Here is a 10,418-nt window from a genome sequence, read left to right as displayed (position 1 = left end):
TCCTTGCTGTGCAAGGTTTGTCTTTAAGCAGAACTTGCCCCCCCACAATGTTTGAGACATTAACTCTTCCAGTCTCTCACAATAGGTGACCTCTGTAAAGAACATTTCAGTTATTTTTTTCTGTTCTTATGACCAGTTCAGTCCCTGAAGGGACACTATTGCAGAAAAAGAGGGAAAATCACAAAGCTTAAAAAGGTTTTGGTGGATTGCTTTTCTCTCGACAAATAAAGGGGCAGTTATCTACTACAGAGCAAAAAAAGATTAAAATTTTTATGTTCCCTTTTAAATATTGGAGGAATCATGCTCATACAATTGTATTGAACATGGATATTATTTCAAAAGCAGCAAAAGGATACAGTTTGATGGTTCCTGACCAGAAGGAAATTCAGAACTCTCATTTTGTGGGAAATGTCAACATTTTTCCAATACTGTCATTTTTAAGAAATCCCCAAATTCCTGTTCCCAACCAGCCTTTCTGGCCAGCAGTGTTAGACACAATGCCAAAATCCAGCAGAAAGAGTGTCTTTTAATAGTGTATGCACACCATGTTTATAAAACCTGCACTTTGTTTTTAATTGACTCTTCAAGAGGATGTACAACTTCCTCAGTATTTCGTTTCCATAGGTTCTCCAAAGGCTTGGGGTATTCCAAGCTGGCTGTGAGCCAAAACAACCACAAATCAACTATGACAAGAAGTTCCCTTCTCCTCTGTGTTGCTTCCCCACGACAGCATTTTGGGGAGCATAATGTTTTCATTTTATATGCACCACTGGCCTCTGCAGGGTCCTTTCTCTGCCACTATGATCTCAAGGAATTTTTAAAATAACCATTCTGTGCAAAAGGCCTATATACTCCATGTGTACCCATGGAGCCTGCTCTGGCACCACTCAGGGAAGTGGTGCTGTGATGCAAGGGCAGTGACGGACATGACGGAGAACTATGTTTTAACATAATTTTGCTAGGCTACGATCTTTATTAGGGTGCAAAATCTGGGACTAGAGCTTTGTTCTGAACTGCAGTGTCTTATGGATAAGCCCTGGAATATATGCAATAAGACTCAGAAGGAACTTTTTTCACTGGAGTTGCTGCAGTTGGGGCAGGGAAAAGATTTGGACTTCTTTTCTCACACACAGAGAAAGGCCTGGAAGGCCTGGGTGTTTTTTTTCTCTCTTCTAGTAAATTGTCTGTCCCTTTTAGCCTTTCCAGAAGGTGATAGTAGGTAGTGGAAAAAGTATGGAGGGCAGAAAGACAGTAGCATTTCTATGGGATGGGATGGTTTCTAAACCTGGTATGTGTTACTACAGGGCAGTGTCTGGCTGGTGGACCCCCAGAGCAGATATATATAGGACAAGAAAAAACACAGAAGTAATGAAATGTAAGTGTCCTACCATGGGCTGTGGCACTTCTGCCAAAAAGAGTCTGTCTCAGGGCTGCCTGGTGCACAGTTCTCCCACAGGCTTCTGCAGTTCAGTCCAGGGCATGCTTCCTCCTCCAGGCATAGGATCAGATCTGCTGGTTTTCCTCTAGGAAGGTGAGGCGAGACCAGCCAGGAAGCTGGTGCCATTACAGCTGTCTCACGAATTTCCCCATTTTGCTAGCAGCCAGGGCAGAGGAATGGTGAAGGGAGGGGGAATGGGCAGATGGATTTTCCAGGTAACACCTGGTGAAAGAGGGACGACAGAGTCTCACTCAGAACAATGGGTTTGTTTTGAGCTGCTTGTCAGGAACTGACCTCTTTCCCCTCTCATCCTCTGAGCATGTGATCCTCGGGGTCCTTGTTTTCTTTCTGGTCTCCCTCCCTGAGATAACTTTTTCCTCTCACTTGGCACAGTGACGCATACGGCGTCCATCAGGTCTCCTTGACATCGGTGCCTCTAGGCTAGGTCCTCGCTGGTGTCTCTATGGGTCTTGAAAGACTGTGAGGGTGGACTCTAGTTGCAGAGGCCAGGTTGTAGTAACTCCTCTCCTAAACCAGCTGCCTCCTCTTGCAGGCAGCCCAAGGCTTTTGGCAGGTATGGTGGCCATGTGAGGGCAGATGTGTTAAATTCCCTTTCACGCACCACCTGAGCATTTTGTGCCGGGCAGGCACACTTAGGAGGTCAGTTGTCATTGGGGCTGCAAGAAGAGGAGGTGCAGCACTTGCTTGAGTTCTAATGAAGGAAAAGGCAAGTGCAAGCCTGGTGGGGAGGATACAGCTGCATCCTCTTGAACGTACAGGCTGTAGCGGATATGGCCCTCCCTGTCAGGCATCTGTTGCTGTTCTACTGGCTGCTTTCTCCGGAAGCCATAGCCATGATACACCCACTAGGAATGAACGTTGCTTACAGCCTCTGTAATCAAAATATAATCTGAACCCACAGCTACAGCATGTCCCCTACTCAGAGCCCCCCTGCTGAAATCCTAGCCAAAGAAATAAAGTGTGGGTAGATGGGGGGAAGCAAGCCAAGGACAGGCCTCAGGCTCTGCTCTTCACACTGGCTTGGCAAGTTCAGAGAAGGGTCCTGATATTGTGTTCATCCTTGTGGCGTCCACTGCAAATCTGCCCCTAGCCACACGGTGTTGATGTGCCATTCCAGGTCCCACGGAGCAAGCAACAACTCGCCTGTCGCTGCTGTGAGATTTCAGCACAGTGTCTTGGCATTGTACAGGCCTCACTCTGCCGCTACTAGGCCTTACTGGATCAAGGCTGTAACAGCATTCCATCTCCCCAGTCCCACCAGCAGAGAAGCCACTGCCACATCAGCGTGATGTTGTTCCACCCTTCGGACGGGCCAAAGGGACCGTCCCCAGGATCGCACCGCTGCTGTTCCTCTCCTAGACAGCGTGCTCTCCGCAGCTTGGACGGACGCTAGCTGTCGCGGCACGTCGCTGGCCATGTCGGCAGGACGCCGCCAAGGGTTGTTAGCGTCGCTTCTTTAGATAGTCGGAAGAAGAGAGGGACATTCCCCTGTTCTGCGAGCTGCCCGGCTGGGCAGCAACCTCTCCCCGCCACAGCTTTCCTCTGCTGCAGGCCTGTGCCGTAACCGCCCCGCGCTCTCCTCGCCTCTGAGGGCCGGGGAGAGCCAGGGCCTGGCCTGCAGGGCAACCCAGCTGGGGCACCCGCTTGCCAACCAAGGCGAAGCGGTGCAGAGAGGGTGAGCAAATCCCCACGCTCCCTGTCCGCAGCAAGGGAGAAATAAGAGCAAAAAATAAAGTGCGTGTGCCTTTAGCCATGAGGCTAAATAGCTGCTGGAGCAGCTTCCCAATGGCCCACTCGGAGAGGAACGGTAAATGCAGCGTGGTAGATCTGAGAGAAACGCTCTGGCTCCGCTGCAGAGGACGGCAGAAGAGCCCTGCGGCCCGCGTTACTTGAGGGCAGGCGAGACGTGCCCGTGGTCTCTGCTGGTTGTAATGCCTGGATGCAGGCCACGTGAATCATCAGCCTCCTCCCAAGCACTCCTCCCTGCTCGCACACTTCGCAGCTGACAGGCCACCGCTTGGAGTCACTGCCCATGGCTTCCCTCTGCCCGGGGGACCGGCCAGCCATCGGGAGCGGCACGAGAGAGCAGAGGGCAGCCGTGGCCCAGGCTGCACCGTTCAGCACGTGCTTGCCAAACCTTGGTTTTCTCAGCCAGTCACAGGATTGCCCCGCCATTTCGCACGCGTGAGGGCCTGCAGTCGTGGGAGGCCCTGGACAGGGTTAGCAGGAGGATGTGTAGATAAAGTTGCACAGTAAATCTGGAGTATCGGGGATTGTGCATTCACACGCAAGGGAAATTCACGGCAGTAAAGTTACTTAGGTAAGTTGTGAGGGTCTTTGTTACGGGGAGGGACAACGCTAGCCTAAGCACGTGTGCCACAGCATGTTTTATCCTGATACACAACCAAAAAAGAAAGATATAAAAAGAATGGAAATAAAAGAGAAAAATCATCACACTGTCTGTAACAGCAGAGATCGGCTCCTCTTTTGCTGCGCAGAAAAACAACCCTGCAAATGCCAACAGCAGCTGAGGTCTCCTCGTGCTTCTCAGGAGCTGTCTGTTAGCAAGTCTCACCTTGGAGGCAGGAGAACGGGGTACACCTGCCTCTGGGCACCACTAAAAGGAAGTGACTTTAGCTTTCAAATGTGCTTAGTAGCTAAGATCTGCCAGCAAAGCTTCTGCGTGGAAATTCTCCTGGGAAGAGGTCAGGAAGGTACTTTTCAAATTTTATGGTAACTGAAATCAAAAAGGGGACAAAGAAGGGAAAAGGGCTTTTCATTTTTTCTATTTTACTTTTTTTGTTTTTCATTTTAAAACTCGGCTTGGTTCTAATTAGGTGATGCAAATTCTTCAGATGAACTCTGGGTCTGAGGGGGAATATAAGGTTTTATAGAGCCCGGCGTTAGGTTGTGTGTTTTGTACCTTGTCTCCTAGCAGCAAAAACCACATGGATGTGAGAGGCTGTTTTATGATCCGCCAGGGCTGTTGTTGGACAGGCTACAGTGAGCAGAGTTATTCCAGCCATGTTGGATTGCTGTTCCCTCCCTCTTTCTTTCTCTCCCTTTTTTTCTCCCTTCCCTTCTTTTTTTCCCCTCACTTTTCATTTTTTCTCTCTCTTTTTTTTTTTTCCCCCTCCTCACCAGGCAAGTGCGAGAGGGGATGGATGCTTTCATCCTCCTCGTGCCAGAACTCTCTCACTGGACTTGGCGTCAGCGTGCTTCTCATCTCCCTTGCAAACCCTTTTCCCTTGCTGGCTAGGACTTCACCAGGCATTTCTAAAGAGGCAGTGAGCTACGTTGGTTACTCTTTCAATTGCTCATCTCTTTAGTGTTTCCAAAAAAAACCCCAACCCAACCCAAAAACCAACAACTTTGTGCTCATGCTGTGCAGCAGCTTCCGTCAGAGGATTTCTAAGCAGCTTGGCAAACATTAATGAGCTCAGCCTCACAATGCCCCTGTGTAGGAGGGAAGGGCTGTCATCTCTATTTTACAGCTGGGGAAACTGAGGTGTGGGGAAGCTAAAAGATATGCCTGGGCACACACAGTGTCTCAACTCCACCCTGACCTGAGTTGACTTCCCTTCTTGGTGCTTTAACCTGCTCAGGTTGATTTTGTTCTTGCTTCCTCCCCCCACCCTTTTACACTCTGCATTTCTTCCTGTTGCTCAATCTGGTGGCTTTGCAAGTTGTGATTAAAGAAATAAGATCCTCCCATCTTCTCTATGTTATCCCACTGCCAGTCAGTCCTGGGAAGACCTGTTCATTGAACTACATGACTGTTTCTTTTTGTTGGAAAAGAGCTTGTAACTGCTGCTCCCAGAGAGAGACAACTTCAGATCTGCATCAGAGCATCACAACAGCCCTCTGTTACATTCATGTTGCACATTGCTTTCCTTATACTGCATTTTCTTTCTTATTTTCTTCCTGTTAGGCCCATGCACCAGAACTAAATATTGACAGATAACCTTGCATTTAGCACCAGTTCTGGTAGGGCCATTCAGCATAAGGGCAGTACTGAATTGTTCCCCCTGGCTTTGGAAATATCACCTGCACAATCTTTTCAGCTCACCTGAACTTCAATCCAAAGAAAACTGAAAGAACTGTTAGTGTTTGCATGTGCTTTAGAGGCCTTTGGGTCATAATCCAAACCACATACTGAAAGATTTCAAAGACTTTTGAGTAAGAACCTTCCCTGCCCTTCCCCTTAATTCACAACACCAGTAATTCCCAGCTTCTTCACTATTCTGCAAAACATAGACGAGAAAAATCCTAGCAGAGGAAATGTAGTTGCAGTGCAACTTCCTTTCTATGGAATGCTTTTGGGCTGTTACATCAGCTGCCACCCACAGTTCTGCATAAGACTGAAATCATGAGTCATGGCAGAAGGGAGCAGAAAGCCTGAGGCATGCACTGGGAAGTGGATTTGCAATTAAAGATGTGATACTGAGGTACCACATTGGCTCTAGACAGAGGTGCAGATGCAGAACACAAGTCGTGGTTATGAATGAAGAGCTGGTCGCATCAGATGTGAAATACGGGTGTCCCTCAAAAGGCCATGTGAGACACAGAAGTGCAGTGGTGAACTGTGTTGGTTAGAGAGAGGGTCATTTTCATAGCTTTTACTACTTCCTTTGTTTTAGCCTGGATTTAGGCCTTTTGACTGTCTGCATGAACAACTATTGGTCCGTTACAAATGAGTCTAACAGAGAGGAAGAGGTTCCTAAATCATTAAGTTCCCGCAAGTTTTATTGAAGTGGCATCTGGTCAAGGGCAGAGATCCTCTTTGTGATGGTCTCTACTGGGAAAGGTTGCCTTGTGAGTTCAGTTCCCAAGAATTCGGATTTTACCTTCAACATAGGAAGAGCTACACCTTATCAGGCATGAGAGAATCCAATCACAAGACATACATACACAAAGAATCAGGCTTCAGTTAGTTCCTCTGCTAGTACAGATATGCGTACCTGTAAAACACGCCCGGTCTTTGTAAATACAAGGAATTGCTTGCTTGCTGCTTACTATAGATAGAGAATCAATTTTACTTTTAGGCTAACTCACACATGTCACTTGGCTGTTAAGTCTTCTGGGTCCCTATCTCCTGTCAGATGCAGTCAGTGGTGTAACACATTTCTAATTTGGTGGTTTTTAAAGGTACTGAGCATGTTGCATCCCATGAAGCTGCAGGGACTCACAGTTGCTCAGCATCACTGAAGCCCAAGCTACGAATGCATGTTGCCAATCCTTCATGCATATCGTACTGTCCTGGTTTCAGCTGGGATAGAGTTAACTGTCTTCCTAGTAGCTGGTACAGTGCTGTGTTTTGAGTTCAGTATGTGAAGAATGTTGATAGCACTGATGTTTTCAGTTGTTGCTCAGTAGTGTTTAGACTACAGTCAAGGATTTTTCAGCTTCTCATGCCCAGCCAGGGCACCTGACCCAAACTGGCCAACAGTGTACTCCATACCATGTGACGTCCCATCTAGTTTAGGAACTGGAAAGGGGGGGGCAGGGAATCGCCGCTCGGGGACTGGCTGGGTGTCGGTCGGCGGGTGGTGAGCAATTGCCCTGCGCATCATTTGTACATTTCAATCCTTTTATTACTACTGTTGTCATTTTATTAGTGTTATCATTATCAGTTTCTTCTTTTCTGTTCTATTAAACTGTTCTTATCTCAACCCAGGAGTTTTACTTCTTTTCCCGATTTTCTCCCCCATCCCACTGGACGGGGGGGAGGGAGTGAGCGGCTGCGTGGTGCTTAGTTGCTGGCTGGGGTTAAACCACGACACGTACCTTCTGTCCAAAGATCTCTTGCACATAATAAAGACTAGAGAAAGAATTACCCGTTCCATCTATATAGCTGGGGAAACTGAGGCACAAAAGGTCCCACAATTAGCCAGTGGTAAACCTGGAAAACAAATCCATGGAAATCTGATTGCCTTTCTTCCATCTGGCATGCTGGGCCTCACAAGCAAACGTTAGTGGAGAATCAGAATAGTGAAAAGGTGGTAGGTGCTCCATCACAAGCCTGAAACCTGGCAGTATCTAACCCATCTATGGATGGGAGTAAGGGAGTAAATCAGAAGGATCACAGCATGCTTGTAGTCTACCTTGTATTATTTCCTTAAACATCTGTTATAGACCACTGTCAAAGGAAGATACTTGCTAGAAAAATGGTCTCAGTATGGCATTCTTTATGAATCTTGAAGCAGGAAGAAAACACAAATTAGCTTTGCGCCTTCCTGCCCTTCAGAGGGGGGAAACTGTGTATTGTCCCTGTCTTGCTGTAAGTGGAAACAGGCTGCTCATGGAAAGAAAGTCTGTTCTGAGATGAAAACATCTGGCTCAGCTCGGTCTTATCCAGCCCAGGCTGGGATTTGCACCAGTTGTTATCTGAATCTTCTGAGCGCTTGTTTCTATTCTGCCAAGGCTAGCACTAAGCTTTTATTTGTAGTGGGGATGTTATTCACAACGTGCACATCCAAGCAGTGTGGGGAGGACTTGACTGATTATGGTGATGGCTGATTGTAATGACTTCTATGTCTCATCATCAGTAAACTCAAGGCCAAACTGCAGCATATCAATCTCTGCCTAAATACCTGTGGTCCAGAGATGCCCATTTCAGTCCTGGATACAAAGGATATGGAGGTGAGGAAGCCTGTCTGTAGACTGAGCTTTTGTCTTAGCTCCTGAGATGATTTTGGGCCAGGCAAAACATTTTAATCTGTACGTGTCCTGAATGTCAGGGTGTCAACTCTGCCCCAGGCAGATGGCAGTGAAAAGTGACGCTACTACTTGCATCCTGTGGCTCCTTGGATTACCCTTTGCTTCCTAGTGACATGGAATTGGCCAGGATTAAATTGCCCCTGCCAAAGGAAATGTCTGTGATGAATTTTTTTTCCCTGCACAGCCAGTTTGCTACGTGTGAGACAAGTCAGGTCACAAGTCAGCCAGAGTAGGAAGTTTGCAAAAGACACAGACCCCAAAGAATTTGCCTGCTTTGCTTGTGACCATAAGGATATATGATTCACCATGTTAGAGGACTATGATCCAAGGCACTATCTAGGGAGATTTTGAATGCAATGCTGCTCTCACTCACACTGATGTAAAGCTGTTGGTTTCTTCCTGGTGATTACAGAAGTATAACTGGCTCCTTCTGTATCAATAAATCACCAGGGAAGTGAGCTGAATGATGGGGAGAATGAACAGAGTTCAAACCCCTACGTTTGCTCCTTGCTCCTTTCTGCCAGGTTAAGATCACTGGATGTACATATGATTCCTGCACATAGCTGGTGGCCACATGCCACCCAAGCTAGGCATCAGAGGCAGAAAAATCAGCTTTGCTTAAAAAGAGAAGGATAAGCACGGAAAATCCCTGTAATTACTGTGAATTGCAGCCAAAACCACTTGAAAGCAGAACAGTTCATGCTGGTTAAGCAGACTTCATAGGTTGGAAATGTTGTGTTTAATTAGCACATCACTTTCTTAAGGTCACACAGACAAGCTGATATAAGGTAAAACATATGGCCACAGCAAGAGGTATATGTCAAGGTTGCTGGAAGCAAGCTGAAGGTGCAGGAACCTCACTGCAGACGTGTTGTCTTGGGAGCCCTGTAGCAGCTGGTGTTCTACTACGTTTATGCAGAAGGGACCCTTCCAAGAGCAGAGGTGGCACTAGAAATGCCAGAGGAGCACAAGTGTTTCGTTTATAGGAAATCATGTAGCTCTGGGTTCTCGTGGAAGCCCATCTGACTGAATTCATAGTGAACAGGCATCCACTACCCTTTTCTTACATCCTCCCCTCTTGGGACAGTGTTCCAGTGGAGATAATCCAGGATTTGTATTACAAATTATTCTAGGAACTATGAATTTGTTCTTCTAGACCAGGCTTTCTAAGGCTTCCTGCACTTGAATTCAGGTGAGTGGAGGACTGGGGTATAGGGATCCCTTGTCCTTTTAGGCATGGTTCCATCTCTGCCCTTAGGTGTACGTGTTGCCCTGCAGCAAAATGTGGTTCCAGAAAAGAGAGGGTCAAGCAGCTGTGGTTTGGATGTGTTTGTTTCCCCTCTGATTAAAGTGCCATAAGTACTGTGTGTAACTGCAACTAGCAGCAACATCTTTGCATTTTTTATCTAGGCAACGCACTTTTTCATGAGACAGGGTCTCTGTTACCATTCCCTGTGCATGGCTATTGACCACTAGGAAAAAGAGAGAGCAGAAAAGGCTACTTATTATATTTACTTATTTCTTATCCACTGGCCTGATTTAAAGCACTGGTGGAAATCAGTGTGATGGATGACGCTGACTTCAGTAATCTCTTATGCTCACCTATCCCCAGGTATAAGAGAGGGCATAAGGTGTGATGCATGAGCAAATTACACTTTGGACTGGAGCACACGTTGTACATAAGTAATGAGCCTGGCCATGAGCTCCAGACAGAATGGCACGTTAAGTGTCCGAGCCCGCTGTCCCAAGCCAATGGGCTGCCAGAAGCCTATGCTATACCAGATGAAGGTATTTCTGAAGGGAATAAAGTTTGCCCCATTGAAGTGATCAAATCCAACTGCATAGTATGTCTGTCTGCTGACATCAATGGATTGATACCACAGATGGGATTGATCCAGTCTCTCAGAGTGGTTCATCTCAGCGTTTCTGAAGTGATTTATACCAACAGCTGGATTCACTTTTCTTGCTGCTCTGCCCCCTTGGTTTTGTTCTTCCTTGCCTCTCTTTCCCGCTTTATACTCTTCCTCCCTGTGCAGGTCCCCCGCTCTGCACTCCTCCTCTGCCTCCTTCCTTTTTCCACCACATGTGGAGAGGACGACATCCTCCTGCAGCCACCTGGAAGGCCTCTGTCTGCGCTGTGAACAGAACAGCTTCCTGACAGAGAAGGGCCAGACAGTGCACTGGTTCATTCCTCCTGCTCTGGCTCTCCTTCAGAGAGCTGAGGCAGACAGCCTTGCCC

Source organism: Haliaeetus leucocephalus, unplaced genomic scaffold (assembly GCF_000737465.1).
Source record: "Haliaeetus leucocephalus isolate CR32 unplaced genomic scaffold, Haliaeetus_leucocephalus-4.0 Scaffold556, whole genome shotgun sequence".
Taxonomy (NCBI): domain Eukaryota; kingdom Metazoa; phylum Chordata; class Aves; order Accipitriformes; family Accipitridae; genus Haliaeetus; species Haliaeetus leucocephalus.
This window is presented reverse-complemented; position numbering follows the sequence as displayed.